Raw genomic sequence first — 19,991 nt, 5'->3', positions numbered from 1 at the left:
AACAACAGACTGGCTCCCCAAGGAACATGCTGAACCATAACTGTATTTTTTGTGTGTAATGTTATCTAATTATCTATATTTACTTGTCTAGTGATTGTTTTATTTATGGATCAATATCCCTGATCTAATACCCTCCAGCATGTCAATCCAGCCACACAATCTGAGACAAGAAACATGCTGTTTTAAATCTGAATATTCTGTTTTATTTTAAATAGTGAATCTAGCAATTAAATCTGGTCCCTTAAGAGTTCAAGGGTGTTTATTTAACTGTATGCAGGTTGGAAAAAACAACTCATATAAACCAAAATCTAAGATGTGAGCAAGCGTCGACCATCAAATAGAATAAGGCAGTGCTTGTGGCATTGTTTCAATTAAAAAGAGCTTACACTGAAAAACGTATTGCCAAACCATGCAACTAATACAAAAGGGTGTGGGATGATTTTCAAGGAAAGAAAGAAGTGTTCTTAAATATTATGTCAGGATGCGGTAGCTTGGATGTCCCTTCCCCACGTTCAGGGCATGTGATAAGATGGGATCTTGGAGCAAAGTACACACTCGAGCTTTCCTAGCACAAGCTGACAGTAACACCATCGATGGTCAAGTCTTGTTTCTCTGGAAAGTTTCTTGCCTTCGAGGGCCTGATGTATTCAACAACAAAATAAAAGTTCCTTAACCAAAATGAAAGTTTGTTTCTTAGTTTCACTTTTGTTTCTGCTGGTCACTGACCCTTCTTTACTTTCAGCCGCCCTTCTCTAAGTTCAACACTGCTTTTCCTCTGTTTGCAAATCTTAATGTCTTTTTAGACAGTTTCAGTGGACATCCCTCGGCCAGGTTCACTCTTGTCAACACACTGTTTCTTGGCACTTTAGACTTGCCTCCTTCTCTTCAGCACTCCTCGGTTGGGTTCACTCTTGCCAACTTCACATTCACATTCATTTGCGGGATTCACTTCCCTTGCTTTCGCAAGTTCATAGAGCAAAGACTTTCGACGGTACAGGGATTTTGCTTGACATCCTATATGACCACTTTGAACTATTTTGGCGGCTCTCCCACGGCCTTCTGGTTTCTGTAGTTTCATTCACACAGGGATCAACCAGAGTCTCTCAAGTTCCTGGGAGGATAGCTCAGCGGCAACGTGCTCGCCTTGGAAACAAGACAACACAAAGCAACACAGGTTCGATCCTCGGGGCCGCACTTAAAGAAAAACCTCTGGGTATTAAGTGCATTATAAATACGCAACTAAGAGACATATTCCTTTAACAGCACCTCAATGCCCCGGGCTGTGTGAGTGCTTTAAAAATGCAAATTGGTCTCCCTTCAACACTTTTACAGTTCTTTGCCACTTTGCATCCTTCATCCACCACAGTCCTGCTCTTATTGGGTCTCCCCTCGACTCACCGGCTGTGATGAACCACTTGGCTTTCTTCATAACTAGAGTCAAGGCCGGTACCATGGTAGCAGCAGTGTACAATTGAAATCTGTTGCAGCACACTTGGGCTATTGCCCTCGGTCTTACGAATCCCTCTGCAGAGGTTTCGCTGGTCTGCGTCAGAAAGGGCAGGGTCGTGTCTCTCATTGTCAGCTTCTCAATATACGCAGCCTTTCTCCTCCTCTTGAACTCCCGGACCTGAATAGCTGTCTCGTTGTGCGGTCTGCCTTGCTTTTACTGTGCTCTCTTGCTCCACCTTTTATCCCTGTGGAGAAGGGCAAGGGCCATCTGGCGTGTGTGATTCTGATCAATTGCATGACTTTACCTGACCCTTGTATTGGGACATGTCAGGTAAACAGCTCTGGTGTTAGCCCGTTCTCTGGTGTGTTGTGTGAACGTGTTTGTTTTGAAAGGGGGGGGGGGCAGTGGTTCTGACTGTCCTACTTGGTAGGATGGAGAAAATATGTGAAAGGAAGGGGGATACCGTGTCTCACCCAACGTTGTCCCACTCCCACTCCCCAAGGATGCTCCATCCAGGTGATCCTCCCTCACTGGTCCAACCCCAGGAAATGGATGCAATAGCGATGGATGTGCCCTGGTCACCTAGATGACCGATCCCCGGGGACTAGCTATGGAGACACCTTCAGGTTTCTCACAGACGTTATCCACAATATTAAATAAATACAAAGAGCCTGTCTACAGAAAGGAACACAAAACATGCCTGCTGTTGCCTCATTAATGGTTTCTTTCATATACATATAACAACAAATATGAATCAATATTCTAGCCAACAAAACACAATTCTCCAAAATGAAGACATACAAATTGACATGTATTGATTAAAAAAAAGATAAAACTATTATTTGAATAAAAGCTTGAAACAGAACAATTAACTTAGTTTTAATGATAGGTAGGTGTTGGCATCAGAGACAATATTTGCTTACCATAATATTCTCATGCTCTATGACTGATTCAAATCTGGAAGGTTGGACACTATTTGTGACACACTATTGCTTCCTAAATTGGGCATAAATACAAACATGTTTCTCTGAGGTTGACTTGGTTACACATGTTTTAAAGGCTTGAGTTCGAGAATTCTATTTTTTGTTGACATGCTAGGGTAGAGGTGCCCAACTTCCTCACTATTCTCTGTAAATCCGCACCTTAGTGTAATGTGTTCATTAAAGTTTGTTGGTTGATGCGTGTTAAATATAAATGTCTGTCTGGCCTAAAAGCATATGTGACTGTGTATCGTAAGTGAGTGGAACCAAGGTCCAACTGTATCTGCGTAATTACACTAAATATAGACTGAGTATGGTACTGGAATTGCTGAACCAGAAGGTTTGTTTCAGGTTGGGAGGCATCCAAAAACAGGCATTTTGTCATGAACAATCAATATGCAACTGAGCTTCAGGTACGAAGAGATGTTTTGATTCCATCATTCATTGAGTAAATAACAGTGACATTTAGATGCAGAAAGGAACAACGCCTTAATGAAACCAATGTATTTACGTGTCCCAATGACAACATGCAAGAACAAGGCATACATTGTGACTATACCCTATTAGTTCAGCTTGGGACAACCCCATTTGAAAACTGCTAGACAACAAATATTGCCAGGAAATTTGGGTGGTGGAAGGTATACGTATAACAGAAATCGAGGAATCACACTCTACAACAGATTAGAACAACCCTTTTATTGTCAATATGTGTACACTTGTGTACAGGCACGTTATAAATATCATATCATATCATAACATGCCTGTGCCATATGTCCCCAAAGAAGCATGTTTACCAAATTCATTGGTATTAAGTGAAAATACAGTTTTATTTTATTTGGCAAAAAAAAATATTGATTTAGAAAGACTGATAAAAAACGATAATTCGGTCTTTCTAAGTCGATCGTTAAAAGCCCATTCACCCACCTCCCTAGCCCATAATCCAACACCCTCTTCACTCCCCCCTCCGCACACTTACCTTACTCCATGAAACGCTGCCTTCCTCTCGGTGCATGGCCATCTTTGGAATGACAGCTGCTCCCTGCGATGCACACAAGTGTGAGCATGGGCTGACAGGTGCAGTCAGGCGAGGGACTTCTTGGGAGTAAGGTACGTTTTTGTTTTGTTGTCTGCATGTGTGTGTACATGAATGTGAAGGAGAGTTGGGTGAATGTTTGTGCTGGGAATGGGAAGGGGTTGTGGTGTGTGTTAAATATATGTCGGATGATGTTAGTATTTGAGGGGAAAGTGTGGTTCAGGGTAGGGTGCAAGTTTCGTTAAAGGGGAAAAGGTGACGTTCAGGCCCAATATGTGATATTTTGGCATTTTGGAGGCAACACCAAAACGACCAAAGTAAAATGGTCTATTTAGTGTTCGATCTTCAAATTGCGGAAATGTCACATAGAACCAATTAATTGGTTGAATTATTTGATTTAGTTTCCAATCTGAGTTATTAATCACAAAGCAAATACGCTTTGTAGTGTAGCTCCCCTTTCTCATGGAATTCGCAAGGCAGCAAGGATGTATTTCAGACTCTGACCTTCTTACTGATATTGGGGAATACAGTATTGTAGCTATACAAGACACGTGGCTCATAGAATAAATTACCCTTGCTGGCAGAATCACCATTCAACGACCTGCCATGAGAAAAGGGGTGCCCCAAAGGGGATTTACTCAAAAGAGTAAACAATAGCTTCAATTTGACTAAACTAGAGACTTCTGGAGAATTATTGCTGTTTGGCCTTCTAACTTGGCTTTCTTCAGAAGGTAAAAAGCACACAATACTTATTGTTAACATATATGACCCTCCTAGTCACTCACCTAACTATCCCTTAGTTTGGCTGTTAGGAGAGGTGTTTGAAACATATCTATCTTAGATTGTATAAGTGATTGGGGATTTCAATTCTAAAATCCAGGTGGAGTTGGCCACAAAACAGTATTTACCTTCCCCTATTCTCAAACAAACCAGCAATGAGAAATGAGGAACCAAGGTGGTCAAACTCTTTGGTGCCTTTGGGTTGTGCATGATGAATGGGCGGTGTAAAAGTGATTTCCGGGTAATGTTACCCGTGTATTTTCCAACAGTACTTCTACTATTCACTAAATATTCATATCACATGCATTATTCACATCTGGGGTGTATTTAACCATATCTCACCAAGAAGAGAGCGATCATTACCCCCTTAATTGCCAATCCATCATTGCTTGTAGCCAGACCTATCTCTGATGCGATGCAATAGATAATATAGAGATCAACACTAGGATGAATAGTATCCCATGGAGCAACATTAACATACATAGGGCTAACACTACTTTAACTCACATTTCCTCAAACATTTCCTCCATCCTTTCATTGTGCTGGATGGAGATGCCTGCACCTATTAGCTACATCTAGAGGCTGTGCATGCACAACAAGTGATCATACACGTAGCAACACTGCCCAAGCTGTGTATGATTATCTCTTTAACCACCCAGATTTGTTCAGAGACACATACAAAAGAGACACCAATGGAATCAGCAGTTTTACTGACACAGTAGGTAACACTACGAAGCATAGCCGTAGTATTCTAACTACATATAACAGTATGCATTTGCATAATTTTTTCTATGCTGTAAGGTACGCAACAATAGAATTAAGTAGTGATTTGTGATCCATCTGTAACCATACACAAGGGTGTACAATTCTAGGGCTAGATTTGAAAGATAGGAAGTCTTCATACAAAAAAGGGTTGAGGATGCACTGAATCTTAAAATTCAAAGAAAAATGGAGGGCTCTGACTTAGGAGGCGAGAAGTTTCAAAACCCAATGCTTTTGGAAACTGGCAAAGTCAGGTACACATTCCTTGCATCTACTGGGGTTAGCGTAAACATCTGAGTGGGAAAAATGCATTGAAGACACTATTGGAATTCCTAATGGTTCTAGCAGATGTCCTCTACATATACAATACAGGTGGATCTACTCAGGTGGGGCAAATGACTTAATTGACATTATCAACACATTGAAAAATTATTGAGCTCTCAACCCTGACAGATGGCTTCTCTCCTGACTGATCTATTTTGAGATATTTGCATTTAGGGAAATCTGCCATCCACTTGGTTAGATAGTACTATCATACCTGTATATAAACGGGTAAATCACCTTAGTCCCAAACTTTAGTTTAACTTGGCCATGTTGGATCCCCCTTCCAAGATCTTTGCCTGGTATTCTCTTAAGGCAATTGAATGAATGGGATTCTGACATGCAAATTATTCCTCTTAATCAAACTGTGTGTAGCAAAGGGTCATGCATTTATGTTAACTTGCTAGCTCTTTTGACCATGGTAGAATATTCCTGGCATGTGCTGCAACAGCCGATGTACATAGAATTTTTAAATTTTAGTTACGCATTTGACACAGTGCAACATAATACCTTATGGTACAAGCTCATTCAGTGCATTATACCAGAGGCCCTGCTAAAAATGCTCATTGCACCAGTACTTTTCAAAAATCTAAGTATTGACTACCAATACTATAAATACTTCAGAAACTGGGATCATGATTTTTCATCCACGACCATCCATGACCACATTCTAAAAAAAACAGCTTTGCCTGGAATATTGGGCTACAAGACCTGGAGATAGTCACTAATTGTGACAGCGTGGGCATAGCTGTTGATGATTAACTGCCCTGGCAACCACAGGCGGCCAAAGTTGAAACAAAAGTGCTCAGCATCTGGGGGTAATACGTAACTTTGCCCAACTTGGCCCTCAAGCCCCGGGATCGTATCTCTCCAGGACTGAAATCTCTGCACTGGCTCCCAGTGGCTGCAAGGATCAAGTTCAAAACCCTCTGCATTGTCCACAAGGCCTTCTGGTGCCTGGGGCCTCAATACCTTCAACTCTTGCTTCCTAAATATCTTCCTTCTTGAGCTCTTCGTACATCTGCCTCCAACTCCCTCAGGGTCAGTCACTTCTCCAAGCAATGAGTTGGCGGTAGATCTCTTTCCTCGGGTGGGGCCTCCCTCTGGAACAGCCTTCCTGCCTCCATGAACCTCGAGGAGAACCATCTTCGGTTCCGGAAGCACCTCAAAACCTTTCTCTTTGCTCCTGCCTTTTCTCCTCCTCTCCCTTGCTGACCTACTGGCTGATTCCGAACCTGCACTGGTTACCTGGCCAGCCTCTGATGCCAGGCCCATGTTCCTCCCCCGCCAGTCACACTCACCTGCACTGCCTGCCTAGGCAACCCCTGCACTTGGAGACTGTTTCTGTATCCCTACAGTCCAACTACTAGCACTTGACACCTGATGTCTGCACTCACCTTTGCACTTGCCACCTGCTGTCCGTTACATTACTATTGTTATTATTCTATTCCCATGTTCTGCACTGTCCCTTCCTCCTCCTCCCGCACTTTTCCCCCTTCCCCCTCCCATGCACTTGCTAAATCTGAATGACACCTGGCCTAGTATGATCATTGTCTGTCCTCCCTTTGTTCCCCCTCCCTTGCCTCGTCTCGCCTTGAAAAACTTGTGTATAGGTGCGTTATAAATGCCATATCATATCATATCATACCTACCTTGTTTTTTCTTTAGATGCTCTAATGTAAGATTACAAGGCAATGATTCCACCTGTAATTCTTTATTGCACTGAAATGTGGGCACATATACATTTGACTAAATTTATGAAAATTGAGAGGAAGTGCCTAAAGATACTTATGAAATGTTACAGCAATCTATCAGATGGATATCTATATTCAGAGGTCTCCCTTGTAAGCATTATAGGACAGATAATATCATGCTGTGTGTGTCTTTTTTGGAAAATAGTGACCAGCCCTGAGAATACCTTTTTAAAAATGATATCCAATGTTTTGAACAGGAATACTCAAAGGTTAAGTAACATCTGTGTAAGTCTCTTGGCTGTTGAGGTCACCTCTTGGTGTGAATTACATGCTATTATCCCCACACTCATCCCTTTCTCATGTTACAGACGCATGGTCAAAAAACATTGTTTATGACTCAGATGGGTACTAAATTAAGACTGAGATGGCTGTTCTATCACACAATGGAAAATATATTAATCAGCATGCTAAGCGTGGTGAATTTCTTTTATATTTGCTTAATTTCCATAATAAAAGGATCATACATGCAAATCTATGCTTCAAATTCAATGTGGTCAAAACATTAGAAGTTATGGGGGCTCGACTGGACTTGGACAGTAACATGAGAGCTTGTAGATTATATGGTGTAAATATGTTGGAAACAGATAAGCATCTCTTGCTTGAATTTGAGTGGTTGGGATGGCTTTGGATGTGAACCCTAAGGTCCATAGGCATCCCCTCCCTCGCTGATGACATTGAATGTATTTGGGAAATCTTCTACATGGGGCACCATCTGGGTATTATATATCACATGACAAAAATGTTGTGCAGCATTAGTGAAATGTTAGATAATTTGTCTTCTTAACTGCCTCAATTGTATTGACAAATATTAATTGCGTGAGGGTGGGAGGTAAACTGTTTCACTTTTCCTTTCTGATACCTGCATGCAATCTATCAATTGCATTTATCTTTTTTCTTAAAGATTGATTTTGAAATCCTTATGTGGCAATTTTTCTACTAAATAAAAAAGAATCCCCTTTCAGTGACATAGCTTGTAAACAGGGTCCGACCAAAATATATTTAATTGCTATCTTGTTTTTACTAATTCTTGGGACATTTGACTGAATGCTCTAGGATTATTTTACTCTCATTTGGTGTGCAATGCTCAGGGCAGGTAAAGACATCTCCCGGCTTCAGACATCAGCACCAGATATGTTTTTTCACTCTCTCTACCTCCCCCCAAAATCTCTCCTAGGTAATTTGGTTTTGGCTTTGGATAGGCTTCTGCATTAAGTCCCTACTGGAAAAGGCCTTTTTATGGTAAACATCCATCAGCTATTTCCCATCGGAATCCAATGTTCTCTTGCCCATCAGATTCTATTCCTTTTTCCATTTTTCAAATTCTTCTCTCTTCTAATTTGTTTGTGTTTAAATACCCAGCAACCGCTACCCCTGCAGCTTCATTTCATACAGCCATTTTGGTTTGATCAGAGAACGTGATAGGTTCCTAAAACTACTAACTACTAAGGACCTGCCCTTTCATTTGATTGGTGCATTGAGCTCTCTGTTTAATAAGGGTATGTGTTAGCCATACAGGAGCCCTCCCCTCAGGAAAATGGGCTCTAAATTGGACTGACACATTTATTTTTCTTATAATTCCCAAGATGGGCAATCTTCATACACATTTTATTTTCAAATTTGCAAGAATGTTTTGAATAAAGATACATCAATTATATATTTATGATGGCATGAAAAATAATTATTGAAATACAAATATGTATTAATAAATTGCTCATTTGCATATATCCTTTTATTTGAGCTCTTCCCTGTTTCAATGAATTCGGATCTGTTTATTTTTTTTTTCTCCAAATGAGACAATTGTTCTAAAGTCTATGGGCCTCATTACACGGTAGGCGGTAGGGGTTTACTGGTACCGGTATTTTACCGGTACCGGTAAATCCTTAGCGCCTTACTACGAGGTCCCTTTGCGGGTTGGGGAATTTAACGCCTGCTTTTTGCAGGCGTTAAAAACCAACCCGCAAAGGGACCAGTGGAGCTAATTACGGTACCGCAATTTGGAGTACCGTAATTAGCGCCTTCCCCATTCTCATTGAGCCCTATGGGGCAAAAATGGGAATGGGGAAGGGCAATGGTGGAAGGGGGAATTACCGCCCCACCAACCTTGGAATGGGGCGGTAATTCCCCTTTCCACCAAGGTGGTGCCGGTATTTTACCGGCATGAACCATGGCGCTAATAGTTCACCGCCTTCCGTGTAATGAGGCCCATAGTGAAACATCTATTTCCCATTTGTCACTTTTAAATGAATTACTTGTTTTGCGCATTTTAACCTGACATCATGCCATACTATCTTAATTGATTTGTATTTGGTTGTGGGCTTACCCTTATATCAACAGACCCCTCTGATGACTGTAAACAAATGACTATTTTATTAAGCTTCATCGGAACTCATTGATCTGCCAAGGTTGGCAGTTAGGTTCTTTGTATACATCTGCTTATTTAATGCCGTTACTGATTTACAATGCATTCATCCATCTCTTACCATCGTGGCCTTATTTTAGAGTCTCCCTGCTCCGCTGAATTCAGATCTGTTCATATTTGTCAAATCAGACACATGGTTTTAAAGATATAAGGCCTCATTACACGGATGGCGGAGAACCATGGCGCTTTTAGCGCCATGGTTCATTTCGGTAAAATACCGGCACCGCCTTGGCGGAAAGGGGAATTACCGCCCCATTCCAAGGTTGGCGGGCGGTAATTCCCCCTTCCCCCATTGCCCTTCCCCATTCCCATTTTTGCCCCATAGGGCTCAAAGGGAATGGGGAAGGCGCTAATTACGGTACCGCAAATTGCGGTACCGTAATTAGCTCCCTGGGTCCCTTTGCGGGTTGGTATTTAACGCCTGCAAAAAGCAGGCGTTAAATCCCCCAACCCACAAAGGGACCTCGTAGTAAGGCGGTAAGGATTTACCAGTACCGGTAAAATACCGTTACCGGTAAATCCTTACCGCCATCCGTGTAATGAGGCCCAAAGTCAAAAGTATATTTCCTATTTTTCACTATTAAATGTATCACTTTTGTTACACATTATAAGTCGCTTCATACATTGTTTCACTCTGCCCACCCACAACAAAGGAAGAACTCTAGACTGGTTTCCAGACACCAGCTACAACATCAACATCATCTCTAACACACCACGTGCTTGGTCTGACCACCATATTATCCTATTTACAATACAGGAAAGGAACTGCCACAAAAATAGCATCCCACTCGCACCATCCACACTCACTAGGAACAACAGTAACATAACAGTTGGGAAACTTCTCCCCTTGATACAACCCATCTTAAACCACCCCTTCCTTGATAACGACCCCTCCTTGTTAGTAGAACTGTACAACTCCACATTACACACTGTTATTAACACACTAGCACCACTGAAAATGAGGAAAGCCAAACCTCACTCCCACATTAATGCCTGGTTCACCCCGCGCCTTAAATATTGCACAAAAATAAAAGAAATGCTGAAACACTCTGGAAAAACCTTCCTTCAGCAATTAACGAGGAAGAATTCGTAAAAGTCCCACTCACCTATGAAGCTGCCATCCACCAAACCAAAGGTGATTCATGCAATGAGAGAACCAGCCTCTTTTCCTTTGCAGATGCGAAGCAGGTACAAGTGGATTTAGGTCACCTGGCCTAAGCACCACACACCTTCTTAGCCCTGCCTCTTCCTTCCTGCTCTTAACTCTTAGATCAAGGGCAACTCTGGCCCGGGCGTCTGAAGCGAAGGGCAGACAAAGTAAAGGGCAATTCCTGTTTAGACCAGGAGGTTCCAGGGCCCAAACCCCTGCTCAGACAGCAGGTAAGCATGCACCAACATGTTTATTCACTCTGTCCCCACAGGCCATCCCCACCCCTCAGGTCCCCCCCTGATGTTTCCTTGTGTTCCCCCTTCTCGCACATAGGTGTTGCCTGTTTTGCTTATTTCTACTACCTTGCGCCCCCTCCAGCCTACTTTCTGCCGGAGTCTGTCTTGATACATTCTGGTTTCACCATCACCGTCTTGTGGCCAATGCTGTATTTGACTTTTATGGACTTCATTGATTCACGGTGCATCACCCTTTCTCATGGTGGCCCTGAATCATGCTGTTCCTACCTTCATCTTGTATCCAGGCTTGCAACATTATGTGTTACTACTGACTTCTGCAATTGTATTCGCTCTCCCCTCTTGCTTCTCCACTCTTTTTGACTGCTTACTCTCTGTTCTCTCCTCCTCTCACTTTCTCCCTTTTCCTTTCTCCTCCCCTCCTCCCCTTACTTTCTTCTATGCACTTACTCTATCAGAATTGTCCCTGGACCTAGTAGGATAACAACGTCATCTGTCTCCTCCCACCACCCCTTACTTGTTCCTCCCAGCACTATCTGAAATGTCGTCAGGCCTAGTACGATAGTCTCTTGTTTTGTTCCTCCCCTCCCTTTCTGCACCCCTCTCCCTCACCTTTTGTTTTTTCCGGCTCTACCAGAAATGTCATCAGGCCTAGTACGGTAGTTGCCTGTGGGTTTCCATTTCCTTTCCACTCTCCACCTCCCTTCCTTATCTATGTCTTAGTGCTAGCATTATCTGAAATGTTGCCAGGCCGAGTACGATAGTTAATTTCACATCCTTACTGTTCATGGCCTGTAAGAATGTCATTGTATTTTCCCTTGTTCCCTGCCTTGCCTTGAAGCACTTTGAAACACATTGTGTGTAGGTGCTATATAAATACACTATCATAACTATCATGACCATCATAACTAAAGCTAAATCAAGAACCAAATAACTATTTAGTATCCTTAGAGAGTTGGAATCACCCACACCACCACCTGGGACCTGCACCAAAGACACCGAATGGTGCACTAATATACAGAAAACATTACTAGACAAAATGTACCTTTTCCAATCCAAAATAGAGTTTTAAAAAAATCAGCCTCACTGCAGACTCCTCCCAACTCAGGCCCCAAACATCCCCACCTGGCCCTCTCAAACTGTTCAATGTCTCACCTCTTTCCACTAAGGCTGCTGAATCCATAATAATGTCCCTGAAACCATCTAGATGCCAGCGCCACACCAGCCCATCAAAGATCATTAAAGTGGCAGCGAGAGATCATGCACCTTTTATTACCTCAATAATCAATGCCTCATTCACAACTAGCACAGTTCCTACTAACCTAAAAGATGCCTGGGTCCTCCCATTATTAAAGAATCCTTCCCTCAACCCAAACACCCCTACAAACTACAGACCAATCCCCAGAGTCCTGTTCCCCTCAAAAATTATTGACAGGGCAGCCTACCTGCAGGTTCAAGAACATCTTGAATGTAATAACCTCTTGGGCCACCGACAATCTGGCTTTAGACCTAGACACAGTACTGAAACAGCCCTGACAGATCTAAAAACACAAATGGACAACATAAATGACAAAGGCAACCTAGCTCTCTTACTGTTACTTGACATTTCAGCTGCCTTCGATTTAGTAGATCACAAGTCTTATGCAGTCCCCTCTAATCTGCAGCCCATTTCTCTGACAAATCGACTGCATCGATCCAGTAATTCCTAGCTAACAGAACTATGAGGGTGTTTGCACCCACAGCATCGGCCAAACCAGCACCAGTCAAATGTTGAGTCCTCCCAGGCTCTTGTGTCTCTCCAACACTCTACAATATTTTCACAAAGCCCCTCTTCGATGACCTAGACCACTTAGGTGTCTCCTACACAAACTATGCGGATGACACCCAAATTCTCCTCCACATCCCTGGCGATTATCATATTGATTCAAAACTACTAGATGATATATATCTAATCATTCAAGCTTGGATGGCTAAACACAGGTTATGTCTTCATGATGATAAAACAGAGATACTCCTCATAGGCTCCCAAACAAAACTCAAAAGATTAGATAAACAGTTAAACTTGTTTAATTTTGATGGCAATAACATATAGGTTTCTAATTAAGTAAAAACCTAACATAAAGAAGTTACTTTGTACTCCAAAAATAATGCCCTCAGATCTGCAATGAATATTCCCAGATTTAACCATATATCGGAGCTGAGACACAATGGCCACTGGCTATCAGTTCATCAAAGAATTGCATTCAAAACCGTATCACTCACACACAAATGTCTCTTGAACCGAGCAGCCAAAACATGAGTGACATATTCACATGTAACCTGTCAGACCGACTTAATAGAACAGCACAACTAGACTGCCTGAAGATCCCTAGGTTCAAGCTGCAGAAGGCAGGGGGCAGTAGCTTCCCGGTTTTAGCTGCAAAAATGTGGAACACACTACCTGCATTCTTAAGAGCAGAATCATCCTACCCCAATTTCAGGAAAAATGTAAAAATGTGGCTCATTATGCAGGAGACACAATGACTTGTATGATAATGCTCATCTCTGTATTTATGTACGATGCACTTTTCATTACTTTTATATTATTTCCTGTACCTTTTCAGCTGTATGGACAACATAAAAGTCAACACATGTATCCGCAAGTAAAGCACCCAGATACCTAAGGGTTTGGTGCGCTATATAAATAAACAAATAAACAAATAAATACATACATAAAAGGATGGCCTTCCAGATAAGCTTCCGAAAATAAGACCATGAAAACCCTGAGTTTGAAATTAATTTGGACCTGTGGTTGCATATTTGGAAACTACAGTGTGTTCTTTAACATAATCAAATTGATAGCTAATAGATCAGAGCATTCCTGCTTTCAAAAATACTGGCAGTTGCATAAACATACAGTTCAGCAGTCAAACTAAGTTGATAAATTCAATATTACCTGTGAAAACAACACACTGGGCCTCATTACGAGTTTGGCGGTTGCCATGGAGCTATTAGCTCCATGGCTGCCGCCAAACCGGGCTCCTTTACCGGGTCCCCAGAATGAGGAATTACCGGGCCATTCCGAGTTCGGAGGGCCCGGTAATTCCTCTCTCTGGGAACCCGGGCCGGACCTTCCCCATTCCCATCTGAGCCCCCATAGAGCTCAATGGGAATGGGAATGGGAGAGGGAGCTAACAACAGGCCGATTACGACCGGCCCGTTGTTAGCTCCCTCTTCCCGGTAACGACACCTGGTTTTACCGGGCGTCCTTACCGGGTCCCGCAAGGGGATCTAGTAATGAGGGGGAATGGTGTTAATGGGCCCGCCACCATTAGCAGAGCCCGTTAACCCATTCTGCCTCCCTTGTAATGAGGCCCACTCTCTTTGTGTTGTTTGTACTGGTAATCTCCATTTAATAATGTGCAGGTCTATACACACAGATTTATGTAAATCTATCACATCATATTTAGCACATATTCTGTCCATCTTTTCCTTGTAGACCACTAAAATAGATGTTGCACAATTGATTATATCCTGCTTGTTCATGTGAGCATGAAAACAAAAGCTCCTTTGCCTTAGCTAATTATTTTTCAGTAAAGCATTTGCTGTTGTTTGTTTAACTTTAACTGCATGATATTTCAGTGTGAAGCTTTTCTGAGTTTACATTATTTAATCAAAAGCATTGAATTCAATTATATAATATCCTAAATTCTTGTTCTTTTAACTCTTTGTGTACTGTAAGGGTGCAGAAGGAGGAGGATGACAACAGGAGGCATTGTGGTGGCTATAGATGTTTATTGTGTGAGAAATAAAGAAGGAAAACTCTATCAATCCCTACTTCTAAGAGGGGTTTCACTGCCTCAACTAAAGATACTAAATGGGTGTCAGAATGTCTGTAGAAAATAAGGAAGTCTGCCGTCCAGTGTAAGAAACCTATTTCCATCCCTCACTCCCTCACACGTATAACTAAATCCAAAAGGTAGCTCTAATGTTCTTGGTCCAGTAGAATGACTCCCTTCTCCTGGACTGGGTATCACCGTCCCTGTTGGTGATTTGATTCAAAAGTTATTTACCGGGGGGGCGGGGGGAATGATTCCCTTCCCCTGGCCTTTCTTTAATGTCTTCATGGTATAACACCAGCAGAATGACCCCCTTCTCCTGTTATCTCTTTCACTAATTTTCCTTTTTTTAATCCAGCTAAGGGGAATTACTCCATTCTCCTAGCCTCTCTTGTCCTTAGGTTTGGCAGTTTACAATACCAAGGGGAATGTCTCTCTTCCCTTGGTCTTTCTAAGGCTGAGTTCACAGTTCACAACACCAGGGGGAATGTCTCCCTTCCCCTTGCCTTTCTCAGATTCAATTCACAATTCACAATACCAGGAGGAATGTCTCCCTTGCCCTGGTATTTTCTCACACTTCATCCACAGTTCACAGCACCAGGGGGAAAGTCTTCCTTTCCCTGGTTTTATCTGACTTAATTTGCAGTTCACAATGCCATAGGGAATGTCTCACTCCCCCTGGCCTTCTTCAGATTTAGTTTTGGCTGACCTGGTTCACTATCCTGCCAGGTACTGCCACAAAGCAGATTACTTAGATTACTTTTGATGTATGGTCTCTTCCTGGTATGGGTCCCACACACTAAGTTCCATGAGATCATCCCACTGAGGAGCACAACCCAAGGAGGGCTATTGGGTAGCGTCATCACATCCCTGACCTCATGAGAAGGTACGACATCACTGGATTCATCACATACCCTTCCTCTTCGGCTGGTGGCTTTCCCTTCTACCTCAGCTCTGGGTGGGTCTCTGGACTGCTGCCCATTCCAGCTGTTCCTGTCCCAACTCAAGATAGTGGAGACTATTTCTAATCCTTTAATATTGATATCTAATCCTTTAATATTTATATGTGCAAAATATAGATTCCTCCTGTAAGCCGCGGACTACTGCAGAATGAATTATTGTATCCCTACCACTGTTGATTATGGTGATAGGGGTTCTTGGGTATACCTCTTGGTCTCTGTGGATGCACATCATTTTAACAGGTCTTTCTAGTTGTACGTTGTTGTCTATATGAAATCTGCCCTGACAGTAGTTTGTCTGGTGCCCGAGTCAATCAAAGCGGATACCAGAGTACCATTAACCCAAGTGGCTTAGTGTGTTTGGAAGGGTTTGGAGAGGCAAAAATAATTACCAATCCTTTCTGGATCTCCCTCTTACATGGTCTCAATTATTTCCCACTCCTCCCCAACAATCCATCCAACTTCCATGGGTTCCTTCTTTTGTTGTTTTTGTTGAACAATTTTCTTTTGTGATATGCCCTTTTGTGCCACAGGATTTTGGGATTATGGGATTTTGGGTTGGGGATCCTTTTCTTTCTTCAGGTTTAGTGGATGATTTTATTTAAAGGGGATAGGTTGTCTTTCTTCTGTCCTCCCATATTCTCGACTCAGTAGTTTGATGGTTGGATTAAACTTCTCGTGAGAGGATTTGGATTATTTAAGTAATGCTGGTTTATTACTACTTTTGGGAACTTTGTGTGTTTCTTCTCCTCTATGCACATATCTTAATTGCTTAGAGGCTTCCGTGTGGGCTTGTACGGTTTCAACAGTGCTATTAAGTGTATGCCTGGTAGTTGTAACACCATCCACTGTAAAAAGAGGGGGGTACTCAATTGACTAGTTGTTCATGTGCTAGTGCATCCTTTACATTGGTTAGTGTTTTCTCCCACTACACCGGGGACAGGGTGTTTTGAATCCAACCTTCTAATTTAATTAGGGTTTATTTGGGACCGAGTCTGATTTCTCTAAATTTCAGTCTATAGAAATGATCAGTTTGGCCCACCCTATGCAATAAGATCTGCATGTTCACCTTGAAAGTAGTGGTCCCAAATGGGTTTAGGGTCTGATAGGAAGCTAGCTCGCCACGTAATAAAGGGGAGAGATAACATATTTTTAGCTCTTTGCTGCAATGGAACTGCCAAGCTGTCTTTCAGAATTCCAAAAGAAATTCCCAAAGTCTTCTCCCTCTTGGTACAATTGTAGAATAACATGGGGTAATATGTGTCTCTATTGGGTAAGGGCTTCTTTCTCTGGGCCCTCTTGATGTTTTAAATCTGTCTTTATGTGGTGGTTTACGAGTTTTTCTAAGAGGTCCTCTTTGGGATTCATTTCTACTTTTCGGGTTATAGGACATACAAGGGATTTCCTTGTCTCTTTTGGGCCTATGTCTCCAGATATTTCCGAAGTTACCTCTTCCCAATCTCCTGCACTTCCCTCATCTTCAGACTCAATATTTGATTTGTCTGAAGATTTTCTAGGAGTCTTGGGGCAATGGCACCAGACCTCAACTTCTCTATTTGGCAGGTTCAACCTCTTCTTCTTCTGGATTTCCCGAAAAGATAGACCCAATGGGCGATGGTTCAGGTTTTCTTTACAGCTCTCTCCCACTCTCTATGTCTTCTGATAGAGGGAGGTTAAAGGAGGTTGTAGAAGGTGAGAAGGGATGACTCCTTTATACTGGATTTGATTCCTAAGGAATGTATGAGTGGTAAGGTCTTTCCTAATTTGTTCAGGTACTTCTTACGACTCTTGAGGAAGGACTGGGGTGTATCTTCACCTTTTCTTTTTCCTGTTCCTTTTTCCTGTCTGTTCCCTTTAGGAGGTTCAAATGATGTGTCCCACCCTTCTGAATCATCTGATCATTCCAGGATTATCTATTTCCCCTCAGAGAAACAATATTCTGGGGACAATTCTCTGATGCTCCTTGGGCAAGAAAAAAAAGATTTGTGATCTTCTAGGGAGACAAGTTCTTTATCTATGTCTATTTCTTCAGCTGTATCTGACTTGAGGGAATTAGGTTTTAATTGTTGCCACTCCCCATGCCCTTGCCCTTTGTCACTCCCTGAGATATATGGAAAGTAAGAATTAAAAGGGATATTTTTGGCAGACAGGTCATAGGGTAAGGCCAAGTAATCTTCAGTTATATATATACTGGGTAATTCTTCCCCTAGGGATGTACCCATATAACTCTGGGTTCCTCGATTTGTATCAATTGATCAGAATCCTACCTCTGACACCATATGTAAGGGTGTGGAAGGATAAAGCTGACAAACAGGTGGCATTGTGGTGGTTAAATACTTTTATTGTGTGAGAAATAAAGAAAAAAAAAACGATCTACCCCTACTTCTATGTGAGATTTGCCGGCCTCAACTAAAGATTGTAGATGAGTGTCAGAATGTCTGTAAAAATAAGGCAGTCCACCGTCCAGTGTCAAACACCTATTCCCATCTCTCACACTTACAACTAAATCCAAAATGTAGCGCTAATATTCTTGGTCCAGGAGAATGACTCCCTTCTCCTGGACTGGTTATCACCGTCCCTGGTGATGATTTGATTCACACTTTTTTCTCTCCAGGGGCAATGACTTCCTTCCCTTGGCCTTTCTTAAATGTCTGCAGTGTACAACACCAGGGGGAATGTCTCTCTTCCCCTGGCCTTTGGGTTACCCGGAGAATGACTCCCTTCTTATCCTGGAATCTCTTTCACTTAGTGTTTTCAATTGTATCCAACCAGTTGGAATGACTCCCTTCCCCTGGCCTCTCTTGTCATTGTGTTTGGCATTTCACAATACCAGGGGCAATGTGTTCCTTCCCCTGGTCTATCACACAACAACACTGGTAAGGAAGGACATTTCTTGTAATCTTACTATTTTAGTAAAATGAATGTGTAAACTACCGTAAACCCTAGACGGAAGAACACCCTTTCCCTGTGTGGGGTGCCTGTCCCTAGGAAGGAGGTGATGAGCAGCCTATCTAATCGGAAAAGAAGAGAGGCAGTTATCCCTGTATCTACAAGGTATACTAAGTTGACTTTTCTTATATACTGGCTCCAAAAAAGATTGGCGAGAAAGAACTTAAAAATGGGACTTAGCCCTATCTACTCACATTCCAGGGACATTTCTAAGAGGACGTATTTCCTTGAGGCACAATTGGCCCCTTTCAACTTTTATTCACCTTCACAAGAAGTGTGTGCATGAAATGTAGGTAGATTGATGTGTAAAAGATCCGTACTAATGCAGCGGATTAGAGTAGGTAAAGTAAATTCTAAAAATCCTGCATGGGCTGAAAGGTATCCATCAAAATACAGCCAATGTAGTTAATGGTTAGTTAAAAATGTTAAGGTAAGTATGGACAAATTTGGTACCCTAATGGAAACCAATAGCTGATATTAATGGCAAAGGATTTATGGATTTCAAGATAAACCACAGAGGGGTTAAGGAAGAGGAGAAGATGGGAGGCTGTTCTCCACTACAGCAATATTGATTTTTTCGTATCCTATGTCTCTTTAGGAATATCGTCCATTCAGGTGGTCGACCGGTTTCATGACGTTATTGCGTATGTCATCTTCATCATGACCTGTGATTACCTGCATCCTATGGGATTGCTTTGTCCGTAAGATATGGCGGTGATAACCACATCCAACCTAGGGGAAAGTTAAACAAGATAGTTTGGCGTGTTCCAAAACACTTAAGCAGAATTAGCCCGTTAGCTACGGACGAAGTACATTCAGAAATGGCTGACAGATTAGGCATACACTGGCAAAATAGACAACGGTCTATTTATAGGTCCAGCACGTCTCCTAGCAACTGTTTTGTGTTGCTGTGACGGGCATGCGAGTGAACGCAAAGCGGCCCAAACTGTTGGCTGGAATCCCCCCTAGCTAAAGTAAGACAGTGCTTTTCTGTAAAAGCGGCGACTCTCTCAAAAGAGAACAGCAACCACACAGGGTGCGGCACTCCTTAGCAAGGAGAGACAACCAAACACGGGTTCTGCCACCGAGATCACAATCGATCGCTAAATGTTTTGGCAACACGGGCTACGATTTAAACATAAAGACGGACGGCCCAAGATGCAATAGTGCTTTGCATGAAAATATATGGCAAAAGAGAACAGCGATCACAGAGGGCGCGACACTCCTCAATAAGAAGAGACAATCCAATATGGGTCCAGCAGACCTGATCGTAATCAATCAGTGTATGCTGTGACAACATGGGCTGTGACATATATGTAGAGGCTGTCAGCCCTAGATGCAACAGCACATTGCCTTCTGCAC

Source organism: Ambystoma mexicanum, chromosome 4q (assembly GCF_040938575.1).
Source record: "Ambystoma mexicanum isolate Mex_15411 chromosome 4q, UKY_AmexF1_1, whole genome shotgun sequence".
NCBI classification, from domain to species: Eukaryota; Metazoa; Chordata; class Amphibia; order Caudata; family Ambystomatidae; genus Ambystoma; species Ambystoma mexicanum.
This window is presented reverse-complemented; position numbering follows the sequence as displayed.